We start from the raw sequence: 18081 nt of genomic DNA, 5'->3' as shown, positions 1-18081 counted from the left end.
TTTTATCGCCTATCCAAACGTTGGGCGCCATGTAGTGTAGTTCCTATTATCCCAATAGGCTCTGCGCATTGGAATAATATCTTCAATAGTATAGATCTAGGGCAGAGGTTAACTAGGTCTTCTACTGACGATATTAGACTTAAAGTTTTTGGTTTTGCCAGCTAGCTCAGAGTTCACTAGAAACTTTCTCGAATAGACAAGGAGGAGTTTAACTTCCCTGGATAGACAAGAAGGGATTTAGTTTCTGACAACCATAGAACATGACAACTTTGCTCTCCCCCAATCAAGAGTGTATCTCTAGAGTCGTGTGAAAACAAAAGACAACTTATTTTACTCAGTCAGTACGTGCATTCTTAGTTTCACCAGTTTGTAGAGAAAAGGAAGAGACGGGCGTGTTCAATAAAAGATGTTATTTATTGATCAGTCTCTTTTCTCGTACAAGAGAAATGAATCGATATTATTGCGATACTTATGGTTAAGTAAAGTGCATACAATAAAAGCAGAAGTATAAAATAATACTGCAGAAGCATTGATATGGTTTCTAAGCCATATGATAGTTAAAATTGATAAAATAGATACATACATATATACATTTGACTAATCGTACTCAACTGGTGCTTCTAACCACGCCTACCCCAGTGTACCTGACCTAAGCCTAATACGTGGGCGGGAGTAGATAAGTAGCAGTTTAAGTTAAGTTTGTTTTGCCAAGTGACTGACTCAAGAATTCTCTGCAAGGGGTTGTTCAGTTCTGTACCTGAGACCTAGAATGGTTGAGGGCTGGTATCTCTCGTCTCTGGTCTTGATATTCCAGCTGCCTGCGAGGGCTGCTTGGAAGCGCCGGAGCTGGATTTCTCGGCAGGAGAAAAACAGTGTCTCGTTCTCAGCGCGTCAGGAAGGCGGGGCAGCGCGTGTGGGCTTCGCTCTCTGCTGGGCTCCTCAGCGCGTCTCGCTGCTCCGATCTCGTCACCACCGCGTGTGTTTGCTTAAGGCAATGTCGGTAATATTTATACCTGTAAGGTGTCAAGATTGACGTAAGGATGGACATGGATACGTCAATAAGGATGTCATACGAACGGGCTTGTTCGCACATTCTTTTGCTGAAGTTCTCGGTGAAATCAAAACAATGGCCGCAGGGATTTTCCCAGGTTGTCATAGGTTTGATTTGTTTTGAGAACTCCGTATGCCTTATCAGGGCCTGGAGGAATAGTGCTTGTCTAATTAGATGGCATGCGTTATTACCTAATCAGATAACACGTTTCTGTGCCGTGGTGTGGCTTAATCAGATAACGTTTTTTTGCACCGTGGGTCGGCTGCTAGTTAAGTATTAACCAGAACAGGGCCGGGAATAGGGGAATCGATACAGAACCTATAGGAATACATCACAACCTAAAACTACCTTACATCCATCCACCTATCGGCCATGGAACAAACTCAATTTGGAACACTTGGAAACACAACTAACATCAAGTATAAATCTGGAAACCATCAATTCTGTTCAGAGTCTCTAATGAGTGGCTACAGGAAGCTTTTGACATCCTGATACCACTCAAAACCACACAACAGAACAAAAGAAAAAAAGCGCCTTGGAGAAACAGAGAAATAAAAGACATAAAACAACAAATTAGAAAGCTACAAGGGACCTGGCTCAGAACAAATGCCAAACAAGACAAACTTCACCTACAGAAAATTAACAGATTATATAAGTCGGCTATCAAAAAAGCTAAGAAAAGGTACTATTCAGACAGAATTCAAAACGCTAAATGTGCAAATAAAGAATTCTCTAAAATACTCAATGAATTTCGAAAAACAAATTGCCTAGAAGGAACTCATCCTGTTACTCAAGATTTCACAGACAAACTGGCAAATCATTACACGGACAAAGCAGACACTTTGGACTCATACTTAAAACAGAAACAAAGCACCAGCACTAACCCTTGTACAAAATAACTATCCAAGAATGCTCGAATCAAGCCTCTCCGTTCCTTCCAACACATTTCACACAATGAATTTATGGACCTGGTCAAAGCAAGCAGGCCTGCCGGCAGTCCTTCTGTCCACTGTCCACGACAAACTTTCAAGACAATTCTTTTAACAACCTCTGCTGCCATTCCAGTAAGAAGAATCCTCAACGATTCCTTAACTACTGGAATATTTCCAGAATAACTCAAAAAGTCATACATATGCCCTTTACTGAAGAAAACAAACTTGGACCCGCTGTTTCCTGACAACTACAGACCCATTACAAATGGACCTTTCCTGGGCAAACTGATAGGAAGACCAGCGTTCGCCCAGATGTCACAATTCATTGAAGAGAGTGACATACTTTCAGATTTCCAAACAGGATTCCGTCCGGGAAGAGGCACTGAATCTGCCCTCCTTGCCATCCGGGATGACCTAAAGAATACAGTTGACCCCAACGGGGTTGCTGCGCTACTCCTCTTGGACCTCTCAGCTGCCTTTGACACGGTTGATCATGACACTCTGAAACAAAGACTTTATGAAGCCGGCATAGAGGGAACTGCTCTCGACTGGATCGCGTCCTACCTTCGAAACAGAACTAGTCATCCATACCCCATCTTTCTCGTCCAAACTGTACTCCACAAAAGCAGGGGTCCCTCAAGGTTCTATTATCTTGCCCATGCTTTTCAACATCTACATGAAGTCTTTACCAGTACTGATCAATAAATTTCACCTCACGTGCTACAACTATGCAGATGACACGCAAATACTCCTTCAACTGGAATGCCCCAAAGACATTGGAAAATCACCAATTTTCAGCTGTCGCAGAGCCGTGGATCAGTGGATGACTTGGCGCCACCTCAAATTGAATGCTTCAAAAACTGAAATACTCATGTGTGGCAATTGGAAAACTTACAACCCGCTTGCCGCATGGCCTGATGCACTGGGATTACTGCCTAAAGTATCGAAGGATGTAAAAAACCTTGGAATGAACATGGACTCCAAGCTGTCGATGAATGCCCAAGTGGATAAACTAGCAAGATCAAGCTTTCCTACTATAAAAACGCTGCAACGAATTTTCCCTCATTTGGGATTTCCACACAAGGTCCAAGCTACCATCTCCCTTGTTCTGTCCAAACTCGATTACGCCAATAGCCTCTACCACGGATCACCTTTAACGACCATGAAAAGACTACAACAGATTCAGAACTCGCTGCCAGACTACTCTTGCATATCAAACCGCGAGACCACATCTCCCCTGCCTTGAAAGAGCTGCATTGGTTACCGGTTGCCAGAAGATCCACGTTCAAGCTTCTTTGTATTACCCACAAAGCAATCCATGGAATAGGACCACTCTTCATCAGGAATAAAATCACCAAACACATTCAACAAAGGAACCTCCGCTCTAAAGGAGCATCTCGCCTCAAAATCCAACCATACAAGAAAAAAACCATGGGTGGCACATCCTTCTCTGTTCAAGCAGCCAAACTATGGAACTCTTTACCCCCCCAACATAAGATCCACCGACAACCACCTTATCTTCAGAAAACTACTCAAGATTTGCTCTTCCCCACATAAGCACCATAAGGAAACAGACATTTACAGCATATCCCTCTGTATATAAGCATTTGCTTTCACTATAGATATGTACCTATCTTTGTGTATTACTTTATAAAACATGTAAAATAATTATGTTGTTAAGAGAAAAGAAAAAAAGAAAATAATAATAATATTAATCAATAAATAAAAATCATCTTTGGTCAAAATGTACATACTTACATTGTGCATCTATGTACCTTCCATGTACTTGGATCTGTGTGTCTGGTACTTTTCTCCTGAAAAAAGCATATCAAATGCACTACCCTATTTCTCATCCTGTGCCTCTATCAATATATTTAATCCTAATATACTTACTTCCTTTATGTATCTATATACTTTCAATGTACTTATGGATCTACATATTTATCACTTTCTTCTAATTTAGCATTTCCAATGCACTAGCCTATTTATCAGCCTGTACTTCACTCAATATATCTTCTATCCCAACCTTCTGACTCATCTCAAACTTCTTTCTACTACTCCTTCCAAAGCACTACCCTATCTCTCATCCTATACATCTATCAATATATCCTCTACATCCACTCTCTCATTTATCCCAAACCCCATACCACTACTATGATCGCCAAAATAACCCTTTCTAGACTCTCTCCTGCTCTACCCCTCCTTGCATCATCTGACACCTCTTTTTACTACATCGATCCCCTAAAACAAGCCTTTCGAAACTCTCCCCTCTGACTCCTCTGACTCCTCGCCTCCAAAACTCCTTTTTACTCATCCAAAAGCCTCTTCCTACTGCTAAGACCCAAACAAATGGAGAAAAAAACCCTTCACTCTTTTATCCCTCGACTATCCTTTTCGATCAAATTAACAGACTAACATGTTCACTTCTCAAATTCCATATTCAACTATACTAATATACTGCCCAAATAACTGAATAACATATCTACTACTCTACTCTACTACTACTATCTACTACTCAAATTACTTCATATTTATACTATACTAATTTTCAACACTAATCCTTTATGGGTTCCGGAGTGGCGTGCTACTCGCCTGAAAAGCGCTTCAACACCCATCAGGGGTAACAAGTGCTATATGAATGATAATCTTTCTTCCCCTTTTATCCCTCTGCTATCCTTCTCACTCCAAGTAACAGACTAATATTCACCATATTAATTCACCACTAATCCTTCATAGGCTTCCTGAATAGCGTGCGTCAACAAGCGATAAATAAATACAAACCTTTGTCCTCCTCTATCCTTCTGCTATCATTCCATATCCAAATAACTGACTAACCTATCCACCACTTAAAATGTACTTGCATGTTTCACTATACTAATTCAACACTAATCCTCTATGGGTCCCGGAGTAGCGTGCTACCTGCCGAAAAAGCGCTTCGACGCCTGGTCAGGGGTAGTAAGCGCTATATAAATGCAATTACAATACAATACAATACAATGTCTGAATCTGGCCAGCCGCCCCCGCTCGCTAGGGAAAATAGTGTCTTGGGGGATGGGGAGGGCCAATCTGTGGCCCTGAGAGCGTGCCTGCGTCTATAGAGCATTAATCGTCCCCTTATTGCTCTGGAAGTCCCAGGGCAAGGGCAAGCAGGACAAATGGTGGGTGTCCTGTGTAGAAAGGCCTACAGCACTGGGACAGGAGAATGTTACATTGAAGTTGCCCACAGAGGCCTGCCCGTATGCTGCTATATTGTCAAATGTGCCACGCCTAGCAGAAATACAGGGGCATCATTTGTCTAGCTCAAAAACAAAACATTGCGTTGGCTATGCTCCCATGTTGATTTTTCCTATGCAGATGCATGCTAAATCTTGATGGTCAGGAGAGTCGCTTGGGTAGGGCGCCTGCCCAAGTTTGGCAGGGGTGACTGTGTTTTTGTGAACTTTAGGGACCCAGTGACTGTTCAGTGCTCACTCACCTCCAGTGCATGACCAAACCAGGTAGTATCTATTATTGTTTTGCAACCCTTGGGATTCCTTTATCGGCATTTGAGTGAGAGGAGTAGTTTAGATCTGAAGCTGCCAAGAACAGGCCAATGCAGTGGATTCCTCGGTGGGGTTGCGGGGGGGTGGGGGGGGTCAAAATTTGGCCTGTGTAGCAACTTTTTTCTATCAAATCATCCTTCCTCACTAGCAGAGACCCCTCCCACCCTATAAAGAATGGGAGGATGGGCATACAAACCGTAGAAGAGATGCCTGCCCCACCTAGGCTGGTGTGTCCTGCTCAGGATCAGGGAGTGCACCTGGGTACTTTGGGTGACATGATCAATCCTGGCGCAGTTAGATCAGTAACATCTCCGAACCATGGAGAAAATCTGGGTAGAAATGATCGTGTGGCCCAATTGTGTCAAACTAGCTCCTCACCACCACAGACTCTTTTGTTAACTTGGAACTCTGTGGGAATCAGGGGTAAGTCAGGAGACCCAGATTGGGGCACTTTTGTGGACAACTATGACATTTGTCTGTTTCAGGAAACATGGGTGTTAGAGCAGGTGAACAGGTGTGGATTTAGAAGCTATCAGGAGACCAAGTTTGGGGGACTTTTGTGGACAACTATGATATTAGTCTGTTTCAGGAAACATGGGTGTTAGAGCAGGTGAACAGGTGTGGATTCAGAAGCTATTATATCCCAGCGACCAAATCAAATGCTGGGCCTCCCTTGGGTGGGCTCTTGGTGCTGGTCCGGTCCACTCTCTCCTATACAGTTATGCACATGTACCTGGATTCCCTGGATGTCCAAGGATTGCTTTTTGAAGGGCCCAATTCATATTCTCTTATACTCATTAATATCAACAATAGGAGTATTAGCCCTAGACAAGAATCTCAAGTATTACATCACCTGGACAGAGTACTAGGAGAGTATACAAGTACCTACCAGGTGATTGTAGTGGGGGACTTTAACTTGACATTTGAGCCAAGTAGCTCGGTTAGTGACCTGCTAGAGATGAGAACCTGTTGTGGGGCATCCCAGACTTAGGCCCCTCCAAAGAGAGACCTCTCTCAAGAGCAGCGCTCCAGGATGTGAATCTAACTATTGCTTACAAGCAATGGGCACACTCCCTCAGATAAGCTACTGGCCCCGACCTTTAGAAGGGTGGTCTACCAGAGTACAATTGACTACATCCTTTTAGGTGTAAGAATGTGGAGTAAGCTGGATGACATGGTTGTTGGTGGGAAAGAAGAGAGCGATCACAACCCATTGAGGCTAAAGTTACAAATGTCAATGACCCTTTCCAGCTCCGCAGATGCGACAAGGGTCATGGGCCCTTTGCAGCATGAATAACAGAAGGAACATGAGATGTGATTAGTAAATTCCTTGCTCAAGATAGTCATGCCTTTGTACTCAATTTTGGTTACCCATATGTAGAGAATGTGTGTAAACAGGTAGGATAATGACCTGGTTCTGGCTGAGCACCTCGCAGCTCTTGATAAGCTGAGGAGTGTCCTAACTAAAGGGGGGAGGGGGTCCCAAAGCATGAAGAGGATGGTTTGATGACTAGTGTAAATAGGCAATGGTAGACTTCTTGCAAGCTATAAAAAGAGGGGACACTCCAGCAATGAGGGTGTGTAGGGCCAATTGCCAGGGACTCTTGAGAGTAACAAAAGCAGAATGGGACAAGGACATGTGGGCAAATTACTAGATGCTGCAGTAAACAACGACCAGAAAAAGTTGTGGTCCTTAGTTAGCAGGCAGGTTAGAAGACAGAATCACAGCTCCCTACTACTAACGGACGAGGGTCCCGGAAGAGGGAACACCCTAGAATAGCAGCTCCAAAAAGATCCCTGAAGGGGGAAAACGAGATACGTGGCTAGACGTCACACTTCACTAAAGAAGAGAGGAACCAGATCAGCGACTGCTCTGTTCATCACTAAGCTAGAACCCAACACCAGAGGTAAGTGGCTGGACTACATCGACAGTCGACCACTGAGAAGCCTTGTTGACCGACATCTGAAGCCGGTGATTGTCACTGCACACCGAAGAGACTTACAACGAGAAGTCTCAGCTGCAAGAAAGAAGGTGCATGCAGAAGCACTGTGGAGAAAGAAGAGGTTTACACTGGTAACACCTGATGACCGACCAAGCCCAGAAGGAGGGAAGATCAAGAGTGACCAGGCCTGGAAGGGCCTGGAAGGCTCGCTTGAGAGGACTCGAGTCATGGACGGAAGGCCTCTAAACACGCCAAGAAGTCATTGAGGGGAAACAAGGACAGCCTGGTGACAACACAAGTAATAAGCCGAAATGCAAGCATATGTAAATAGTCTCTGCCCCCAGCCCAGCGGGAGAATTAGGTGTATGTCGCAAGCATCTACAAACAGAGTCTTTGCCCTAAACCCAGCAGGAGAACAGGAGTAAGCTGCAAGCACGTGCAAACCTAGTCCCTGCCCAACCCCAGCGGGGGAACCAGGAGTAAGATGCAAGCATGCGCGAACTGAGCCTCCAGCACATGCTTCCCAGCATAACTGTCCAGCCATTGTAACTGGTAGCTCAGCAATACAGAGTATCCAGGCTGAAGAATACAGGTGCCTGCATAAAGAAAGAAGCCAAGCACCTGGTCACCATCAATTCAAGTTGTTTATGATCCAAGAAAGAATGCCCCCGACCATCAAGGCAAGTCGTCACCACATGTCATACAAGTTAACCAAGACTGGAAACTCCATCAGACCTATCTTGTGCATCATCACTGCCATCCATGGTGCCATCCATGGAGCATCTACAAACAAGAGGCACCATTGACACTTGGAAGAGTCAGTAAATCTGAGACTACTTGTTCACCCTGCCTGAACCCTGATCCCGGTGGCAAGAGAGAGTCTTGACTAAGACCCATCTACTCCTACGGTTGTACGAGCAACTAGGCAGTGGCTCCTTGGCAGTCTTGCAGCAACCCAGACATGGCACATAACCAGCCCCAGCGCAGACCACACAGTCAACTGGCAACCAACCCAAGAGGCCTCCACAAGCACGAGCGATGGACTTGACACTGCCCCACCATCGAATACCAGGAGGTGATATGGCCTTTCAGCAGAGACCTCAACAGGTTTTAGATGTGTTCAATGTGCCAAGCAATATCACCAAAGCATGTTCAATGATGGATGCTTCCCAGTGGATTCCAACAACGCTCCTGACATACCCTGTTTTTTAAATGTTTACAGTAACCACTAATCGTTTGGAGCATCAGCAGAGTGGGCCTACTGAACACAAGGGACCTGACTTCAACCAGCATGCAGCTGGAAGGTCTAAGATGTCTCTGAGCCACCGTTCGCATTCTGAACCACTCAGGGTAAATTATGAATGTGAGCAGAGATGTTCAGTTGCAGTTTGTGTCATCAGCCCCTTTTTCCACTGATGTCCTGCTGATTGACTCTAGAGATTGATGGACCACATGGTATCCAGTGTACTATTTTGTTTCCATAGGTTAGAAATTGTTTTTTTTTTTATTTTAGGAGGAATGTAGTAACCTGCAAGACAAATCATCATGCAGCAATCCCTCCCAAGGGGAAGTGCTAACACCCACACCAAACCCATCCAACATAGGGGTCACTAGTCAGGTGACCCTGCAAATAAAAGGGTCTGGGAGCACGTACCCTGGGCTAGTAATGCACCATGTAACTAGTGTCCATGTCGTACTTTAGCTCAGCATCCGGGGCTAGGGCACACAACTTTACACACCCCACCTAAAACCCTTTCTTTTAGAATACCTTCTTGTTAATTATCATATCCAATGGCACAATCTTTGAGGTCTACATAATCATTTCAAAATATGAAAACGCCTTCCAGTGGAAAAAGAGAGAACCCCACTTTTAGCCCATTGGCATCTAGGGCACGTAATGCCAAAGGCGAGCACACAAAGTTTGAAGCAGCGTGGGAAAAGTTTCTGGAATATATGTCGGAAGGCAGGCCAGACCAGTGGCATAGCAAGCACTTTGGCTGCCCGTGGCGGTCCCTGTGTTTGCTAACCCTGAGTGTAGTGGGTGTAGCGGGGCAACGCGGAGGTCCGTGGAGTCGCAAACAAACTCCGTGGAACTACGCCACCCGGCTCCACCCCTCCTAATAACAAGTAAGTAAACAGTAATTAAAAATACATTTAAAACCACCTACCTCTGTACTGCAGCATTCCCGGGACCTCCTCGCCGTTTCGGTAATCCTTGGTGAAACCTGCGCATGCACACACGCTCCTGCGCATGTGCATTGCTAGCGAGAAATGTGCATGCGCAGGATTATGGTCCTGGTAGATTCTGGATAACCGTACAGAATAGTTAGTAACAAAATATCTGAAAATGTATTTGGGATGGGGAATAAAGAGTTAAGAGTTATTGGCTCCCGACATTAATCCAGGAGATTATTGTAAGAGCAGGGTAGATTTACTTGTATTCAAAAGAAAGTGAATCAGGCTGTGTGGGGAACGTTTATGTGGAAAAATGTTGGGCAGATGGAACTGGGATTAAGTTGAATCCCAATTTCAATTAACAAGTGTTCTAGTGAATTGGTCACCTGCCCAAGGGACAATAATGGTATTGTGGAGAACGGGAGAAGAACCAGTGAAGGATTTGCAGACCCAAAAATCTGAGGGGCAGGCAAGGAGCCCCTACAATCAGCATCACCTGAGCCCAGGAGCGCTATTTGGAGCATCTTCAACACCGGCCGTGTAGGACATGCCTGGTCAAAGCCTAGGCTAAGGGCAGGCCAATCCTGCACCCAACAGCCCCAGGTAGAAGCAGGGCAGGCCCACCCCTCTTGGCCATTCCATTTAGTACCAAGGTGGCTTATTTATCTTGGCCTCATTGGGCAGCGGACTACAGCACCATTTAAGCACATGTAAGCAATAGAACCTTGGAGAATAACCATTTGTGTATGGTGTGACTGTGAGTCCTTGCCTGCCAGGGCGAAGTGTGGGGCAGACTGGACTCTATGTCGTTTATACAGGGAAGAAACGCAATTGGGGTTCTCTCTTCTAAGTGTGTGCTACGATGTGCTGATTGTCCTCTTGTCCCTGGCCTTTCGACAATTCCATTGTATTTACATTTGGTAAAGGGCAGATTAGATGCCTTCGTTGCCCAGTTGGCTCAAGATGGGAAAGCAGAGGCCAGGAGACAGTGGGGCCAAGTTGGGGTCGAACACAATAAAAGATGGGTTCACTCAAAGAGTGGTGGGCCTAGTCAACAAGGAGATTGATTTGGTTGAGCGCTCTATCACCTGTACCCCATAGGTCTACTTTTAGGCTATCACCAACCTTAGCCTGCACTCCTACCCCAGGGATAGAACCATCTGGCTCTATTCAGAATGAGCACTGAGACCCGTCAGAAAGGCAAGTGCATCAAACTGCCTATCTGAGGAACCATAAGGGGTTACCCTAAATCCTGCAACTCCTGCACCATGCCCTAGGAGTCCTGCTGCATCTAAATACATAGAGTGCAACCGGAAGATTGAGAGAGCAAACTCTAAAGACAAGTGATTATACCATGGGACACAGGCAGGGGGACAGGATGTGGGGGATGGGCCGTTGGTTATGTTGCGGGAAGAAATGAAATGCAAGCTCTGTGCGGTAAGTTGTTGCTCCAGTCCTGCATGAAGCCATTCCTCTAGGCTATAATCACCCAAAATCGTATAGCCAAAAAAGGAGGTGGTCTAGCTGCTGTATGCAGGCAAACAATACATATCACTAAAGTTGACAACACCTCCATAAAGAATTGTGCAACTCTTCTAAAAAGATGCAATCCTACACCGTCTTCCACCTGTAACTTCCTGCTCCTTTACAGACCTCCACCTAGCAAGGCAACATTCCCAGACACACTTCTAGACACAGTTTCAAACCTGATAACAATACACTCCAACCTATGCGTTCTGGGTGACCTTAACATTTGGTTTGATAAAACCAATATGACCCATCCAAAAACAATAATCACCGGCCTAGACGCATTGAACCTGCATCAGATTGTCCACAATCCGACACACACCACTGGACATATCCTAGATGTCATTTTTGCTAATACTGAACTAGTTACCTTTCAAACTATAACTCCAATCACATGGTCAGACGACCACTTGCTTGCTTTCCAACATGAAACAACACTAAGCGACTCACCTAAAACTACCTTACATCCATCCACCTATCGGCCATGGAACAAACTCAATTTGGAACACTTGGAAACACAACTAACATCAAGTATAAATCTGGAAACCATCAATTCTGTTCAGAGTCTCTAATGAGTGGCTACAGGAAGCTTTTGACATCCTGATACCACTCAAAACCACACAACAGAACAAAAGAAAAAAAGCGCCTTGGAGAAACAGAGAAATAAAAGACATAAAACAACAAATTAGAAAGCTGCAACGGACCTGGCTCAGAACAAATGCCAAACAAGACAAACTTCACCTACAGAAAATTAACAGATTATATGAGTCGGCTATCAAAAAAGCTAAGAAAAGGTACTATTCAGACAGAATTTAAAACGCTAAATGTGCAAATAAAGAATTCTCTAAAATACTCAATGAATTTCGAAAAACAAATTGCCTAGAAGGAACTCATCCTGTTACTCAAGATTTCACAGACAAACTGGCAAATCATTACACGGACAAAGCAGACATGTTGGACTCGTACTTAAAACAGAAACAAAGCACCAGCACTAACCCTTGTACAAAATAACTATCCAAGAATGCTCGAATCAAGCCTCTCCGTTCCTTCCAACACATTTCACACAATGAATTTATGGACCTGGTCAAAGCAAGCAGGCCTGCCGGCAGTCCTTCTGTCCACTGTCCGCGACAAACTTTCAAGACAATTCTTTTAACAACCTCTGCTGCCATTCCAGTAAGAAGAATCCTCAACGATTCCTTAACTACTGGAATATTTCCAGAATAACTCAAAAAGTCATACATACGCCCTTTACTGAAGAAAACAAACTTGGACCCGCTGTTTCCTGACAACTACAGACCCATTACAAATGGACCTTTCCTGGGAAAACTGATAGGAAGACCAGCGTTCGCCCAGATGTCACAATTCATTGAAGAGAGTGACATACTTTCAGATTTCCAAACAGGATTCCGTCCGGGAAGAGGCACTGAATCTGCCCTCCTTGCCATCCGGGATGACCTAAAGAATACAGTTGACCCCAACGGGGTTGCTGCGCTACTCCTCTTGGACCTCTCAGCTGCCTTTGACACGGTTGATCATGACACTCTGAAACAAAGACTTTATGAAGCCGGCATAGAGGGAACTGCTCTAGACTGGATCACGTCCTACCTTCGAAACAGAACTAGTCATCCATACCCCATCTTTCTCGTCCAAACTGTACTCCACAAAAGCAGGGGTCCCTCAAGGTTCTATTATCTTGCCCATGCTTTTCAACATTTACATGAAGTCTTTACCAGTACTGATCAATAAATTTCACCTCACGTGCTACAACTATGCAGATGACACGCAAATACTCCTTCAACTGGAATGCCCCAAAGACATTGGAAAATCACCAATTTTCAGCTGTCGCAGAGCCGTGGATCAGTGGATGACTTGGCGCCACCTCAAATTGAATGCTTCAAAAACTGAAATACTCATGTGTGGCAATTGGAAAACTTACAACCCGCTTGCCGCATGGCCTGATGCACTGGGATTACTGCCTAAAGTATCGAAGGATGTAAAAAACCTTGGAATGAACATGGACTCCAAGCTGTCGATGAATGCCCAAGTGGATAAACTAGCAAGATCAAGCTTTCCTACTATAAAAACGCTGCAACGAATTTTCCCTCATTTGGGATTTCCACACAAGGTCCAAGCTACCATCTCCCTTGTTCTGTCCAAACTCGATTACGCCAATAGCCTCTACCACGGATCACCTTTAACGACCATGAAAAGACTACAACAGATTCAGAACTCGCTGCCAGACTACTCTTGCATATCAAACCGCGAGACCACATCTCCCCTGCCTTGAAAGAGCTGCATTGGTTACCGGTTGCCAGAAGATCCACGTTCAAGCTTCTTTGTATTACCCACAAAGCAATCCATGGAATAGGACCACTCTTCATCAGGAATAAAATCACCAAACACATTCAACAAAGGAACCTCCGCTCTAAAGGAGCATCTCGCCTCAAAATCCAACCATACAAGAAAAAAACCATGGGTGGCACATCCTTCTCTGTTCAAGCAGCCAAACTATGGAACTCTTTACCCCCCCAACATAAGATCCACCGACAACAACCTTATCTTCAGAAAACTACTCAAGATTTGCTCTTCCCCACATAAGCACCATAAGGAAACAGACATTTACAGCATATCCCTCTGTATATAAGCATTTGCTTTCACTATAGATATGTACCTATCTTTGTGTATTACTTTATAAAACATGTAAAATAATTATGTTGTTAAGAGAAAAGAAAAAAAGAAAATAATAATAATATTAATCAATAAATAAAAATCATCTTTGGTCAAAATGTACATACTTACATTGTGCATCTATGTACCTTCCATGTACTTGGATCTGTGTGTCTGTTACTTTTCTCCTGAAAAAAGCATATCAAATGCACTACCCTATTTCTCATCCTGTGCCTCTATCAATATATTTAATCTTAATATACTTACTTCCTTTATGTATCTATATACTTTCAATGTACTTATGGATCTACATATTTATCACTTTCTTCTAATTTAGCATTTCCAATGCACTAGCCTATTTATCAGCCTGTACTTCACTCAATATATCTTCTATCCCAACCTTCTGACTCATCTCAAACTTCTTTCTACTACTCCTTCCAAAGCACTACCCTATCTCTCATCCTATACATCTATCAATATATCCTCTACATCCACTCTCTCATTTATCCCAAACCCCATACCACTACTATGATCGCCAAAATAACCCTTTCTAGACTCTCTCCTGCTCTACCCCTCCTTGCATCATCTGACACCTCTTTTTACTACATCGATCCCCTAAAACAAGCCTTTCGAAACTCTCCCCTCTGACTCCTCTGACTCCTCGCCTCCAAAACTCCTTTTTACTCATCCAAAAGCCTCTTCCTACTGCTAAGACCCAAACAAATGGAGAAAAAAACCCTTCACTCTTTTATCCCTCGACTATCCTTTTCGATCAAATTAACAGACTAACATGTTCACTTCTCAAATTCCATATTCAACTATACTAATATACTGCCCAAATAACTGAATAACATATCTACTACTCTACTCTACTACTACTATCTACTACTCAAATTACTTCATATTTATACTATACTAATTTTCAACACTAATCCTTTATGGGTTCCGGAGTGGCGTGCTACTCGCCTGAAAAGCGCTTCAACACCCATCAGGGGTAACAAGTGCTATATGAATGATAATCTTTCTTCCCCTTTTATCCCTCTGCTATCCTTCTCACTCCAAGTAACAGACTAATATTCACCATATTAATTCACCACTAATCCTTCATAGGCTTCCTGAATAGCATGCGTCAACAAGCGATAAATAAATACAAACCTTTGTCCTCCTCTATCCTTCTGCTATCATTCCATATCCAAATAACTGACTAACCTATCCACCACTTAAAATGTACTTGCATGTTTCACTATACTAATTCAACACTAATCCTCTATGGGTCCCGGAGTAGCGTGCTACCTGCCGAAAAAGCGCTTCGACGCCTGGTCAGGGGTAGTAAGCGCTATATAAATGCAATTACAATACAATACAATACAATGTCTGAATCTGGCCAGCCGCCCCCGCTCGCTAGGGAAAATAGTGTCTTGGGGGATGGGGAGGGCCAATCTGTGGCCCTGAGAGCGTGCCTGCGTCTATAGAGCATTAATCGTCCCCTTATTGCTCTGGAAGTCCCAGGGCAAGGGCAAGCAGGACAAATGGTGGGTGTCCTGTGTAGAAAGGCCTACAGCACTGGGACAGGAGAATGTTACATTGAAGTTGCCCACAGAGGCCTGCCCGTATGCTGCTATATTGTCAAATGTGCCACGCCTAGCAGAAATACAGGGGCATCATTTGTCTAGCTCAAAAACAAAACATTGCATTGGCTATGCTCCCATGTTGATTTTTCCTATGCAGATGCATGCTAAATCTTGATGGTCAGGAGAGTCGCTTGGGTAGGGCGCCTGCCCAAGTTTGGCAGGGGTGACTGTGTTTTTGTGAACTTTAGGGACCCAGTGACTGTTCAGTGCTCACTCACCTCCAGTGCATGACCAAACCAGGTAGTATCTATTATTGTTTTGCAACCCTTGGGATTCCTTTATCGGCATTTGAGTGAGAGGAGTAGTTTAGATCTGAAGCTGCCAAGAACAGGCCAATGCAGTGGATTCCTCGGTGGGGTTGCGGGGGGGTGGGGGGGGGGTCAAAATTTGGCCTGTGTAGCAACTTTTTTCTATCAAATCATCCTTCCTCACTAGCAGAGACCCCTCCCACCCTATAAAGAATGGGAGGATGGGCATACAAACCGTAGAAGAGATGCCTGCCCCACCTAGGCTGGTGTGTCCTGCTCAGGATCAGGGAGTGCACCTGGGTACTTTGGGTGACATGATCAATCCTGGCGCAGTTAGATCAGTAACATCTCCGAACCATGGAGAAAATCTGGGTAGAAATGATCGTGTGGCCCAATTGTGTCAAACTAGCTCCTCACCACCACAGACTCTTTTGTTAACTTGGAACTCTGTGGGAATCAGGGGTAAGTCAGGAGACCCAGATTGGGGCACTTTTGTGGACAACTATGACATTTGTCTGTTTCAGGAAACATGGGTGTTAGAGCAGGTGAACAGGTGTGGATTTAGAAGCTATCAGGAGACCAAGTTTGGGGGACTTTTGTGGACAACTATGATATTAGTCTGTTTCAGGAAACATGGGTGTTAGAGCAGGTGAACAGGTGTGGATTCAGAAGCTATTATATCCCAGCGACCAAATCAAATGCTGGGCCTCCCTTGGGTGGGCTCTTGGTGCTGGTCCGGTCCACTCTCTCCTATACAGTTATGCACATGTACCTGGATTCCCTGGATGTCCAAGGATTGCTTTTTGAAGGGCCCAATTCATATTCTCTTATACTCATTAATATCAACAATAGGAGTATTAGCCCTAGACAAGAATCTCAAGTATTACATCACCTGGACAGAGTACTAGGAGAGTATACAAGTACCTACCAGGTGATTGTAGTGGGGGACTTTAACTTGACATTTGAGCCAAGTAGCTCGGTTAGTGACCTGCTAGAGATGAGAACCTGTTGTGGGGCATCCCAGACTTAGGCCCCTCCAAAGAGAGACCTCTCTCAAGAGCAGCGCTCCAGGATGTGAATCTAACTATTGCTTACAAGCAATGGGCACACTCCCTCAGATAAGCTACTGGCCCCGACCTTTAGAAGGGTGGTCTACCAGAGTACAATTGACTACATCCTTTTAGGTGTAAGAATGTGGAGTAAGCTGGATGACATGGTTGTTGGTGGGAAAGAAGAGAGCGATCACAACCCATTGAGGCTAAAGTTACAAATGTCAATGACCCTTTCCAGCTCCGCAGATGCGACAAGGGTCATGGGCCCTTTGCAGCATGAATAACAGAAGGAACATGAGATGTGATTAGTAAATTCCTTGCTCAAGATAGTCATGCCTTTGTACTCAATTTTGGTTACCCATATGTAGAGAATGTGTGTAAACAGGTAGGATAATGACCTGGTTCTGGCTGAGCACCTCGCAGCTCTTGATAAGCTGAGGAGTGTCCTAACTAAAGGGGGGAGGGGGTCCCAAAGCATGAAGAGGATGGTTTGATGACTAGTGTAAATAGGCAATGGTAGACTTCTTGCAAGCTATAAAAAGAGGGGACACTCCAGCAATGAGGGTGTGTAGGGCCAATTGCCAGGGACTCTTGAGAGTAACAAAAGCAGAATGGGACAAGGACATGTGGGCAAATTACTAGATGCTGCAGTAAACAACGACCAGAAAAAGTTGTGGTCCTTAGTTAGCAGGCAGGTTAGAAGACAGAATCACAGCTCCCTACTACTAACGGAAGAGGGTCCCGGAAGAGGGAACACCCTAGAATAGCAGCTCCAAAAAGATCCCTGAAGGGGGAAAACGAGATACGTGGCTAGACGTCACACTTCACTAAAGAAGAGAGGAACCAGATCAGCGACTGCTCTGTTCATCACTAAGCTAGAACCCAACACCAGAGGTAAGTGGCTGGACTACATCGACAGTCGACCACTGAGAAGCCTTGTTGACCGACATCTGAAGCCGGTGATTGTCACTGCACACCGAAGAGACTTACAACGAGAAGTCTCAGCTGCAAGAAAGAAGGTGCATGCAGAAGCACTGTGGAGAAAGAAGAGGTTTACACTGGTAACACCTGATGACCGACCAAGCCCAGAAGGAGGGAAGATCAAGAGTGACCAGGCCTGGAAGGGCCTGGAAGGCTCGCTTGAGAGGACTCGAGTCATGGACGGAAGGCCTCTAAACACGCCAAGAAGTCATTGAGGGGAAACAAGGACAGCCTGGTGACAACACAAGTAATAAGCCGAAATGCAAGCATATGTAAATAGTCTCTGCCCCCAGCCCAGCGGGAGAATTAGGTGTATGTCGCAAGCATCT

The sequence above is a fragment of the Lissotriton helveticus genome, chromosome 11, assembly GCF_964261635.1.
Source record: "Lissotriton helveticus chromosome 11, aLisHel1.1, whole genome shotgun sequence".
Classification (NCBI taxonomy): Eukaryota; Metazoa; Chordata; class Amphibia; order Caudata; family Salamandridae; genus Lissotriton; species Lissotriton helveticus.
The sequence above is the reverse complement of the archived record's forward strand: the minus strand, read 5'-3'. Positions refer to the sequence as shown.